The following is a 1261-nucleotide window of genomic DNA, read 5'->3' as shown; positions in this document are numbered from 1 at the left end:
CCTGAGTACTAAGATTGTAAAAGTCCCCCGTGTCCAACGCTAGTAGGCTTAAGTAAAGGTTTATTCACTCTATCCCCTGTATCCCATAATTGTGCAGTCTCTGCGAGAGAATCTAAATAGTCCCATGCCTCATCGGGTTGCTTTTCCAAAAATAGACCATTGCACATAGTCTCTATAAATTGTTTTAACTGTGGAGACAACCCTTCGTAAAAGAAACTAATGGTTCTCCATGTTTCAAACCCATGATGAGGACAAGAGAGAAGCAAATCTTTAAATCTCTCCCAGCATTCATAAAATGTTTCATGGTCTTTTTATTGGAAATTGCTAATGTGCCTTTTCAAAAGTTAGTCCTTTGTGCGGGAAAATTTTTTTTCAAGAATTCTCTTTGCATATCATGCCATGTTCCTAGCGATCTAGGTCTCAAGGAGTTCAGCCACGTTTTGGCTTTATCCTTTAAGGAAAAAGGGAACAAGGTCAATTTAAGGACATCTTCTGATACATTTGGCACTCTAAATGTGATGCTAATTTCCTCAAAATCCTTAAGGTGAAGATAAGGGTTCTCGGATTCCATTCCATGATACTTTGGCAGCAATTGAATTACTCCTGGTTTGATTTCAAAGTGTCCTACGTTTTCAGGAATAATCATGCATGAAGGTTGACTAGTCCTAGTGGGATGTAAGTATTGTCGAAGTGTCATAACTGGAGGTCTACTTTCATCACCATGGTGACTTCCTACATCATCAGAAAAATTTGCCATCTCACAAGGTGTGAGATACTGTGAAGGAATTTCAAGGATGTGTCCTAAGGGATGATCTAAAGTTGTACGACTTAATCGACCGGTGTCGTCCCTATTCCACTTTAGCATGCAAAATATTTTCTTTTCTTTTTCTTAATAAATAAATATAAGTACCAACTAAAGATATCCTAAAACGACACCCAAAAACAAAAATCTATTCACAATAAAACATGCAACAAAACATTACACCTCAATATCTAATATTTTTCTTAAATTTCTAGACAGCTCCTAACTGGTTTGAAGAGGGCACCTAAGCCTCCAATCCGGTCTAATGAACCGAGTTGACCAGGTAAGCTCCCAGGTAAGTGGAGGGGTCACGATGCGTTCGCAAAGGTCCCACTTAAAACCCACTTGCCTCGAACAGATGGACTGTCTCCCTTATAGGGACAAAGCTTGCCTAGACATCAACTAAGCCACAGAGCGAAATTGGTGCAACTTTCGGTGGTCTTCGTCCTATTGAGCTCG

At 39.7% G+C, this 1261-nt stretch overlaps 1 pseudogene; it reads left to right on the top strand.

Moving 5' to 3' along the window:
• The first annotated feature begins 237 nt into the window (after window positions 1-237).
• LOC120105622 lies at window positions 238-335 on the top strand (annotated as a pseudogene).
• Window positions 336-1261: the final 926 nt, after the last annotated feature.

The sequence above is a fragment of the Phoenix dactylifera genome, unplaced genomic scaffold (genome assembly GCF_009389715.1).
Source record: "Phoenix dactylifera cultivar Barhee BC4 unplaced genomic scaffold, palm_55x_up_171113_PBpolish2nd_filt_p 000327F, whole genome shotgun sequence".
Taxonomy (NCBI): Eukaryota; Viridiplantae; Streptophyta; class Magnoliopsida; order Arecales; family Arecaceae; genus Phoenix; species Phoenix dactylifera.
Note: the sequence above shows the minus strand (reverse complement) of the source record. Positions and strands in the feature narration are given on the sequence as shown.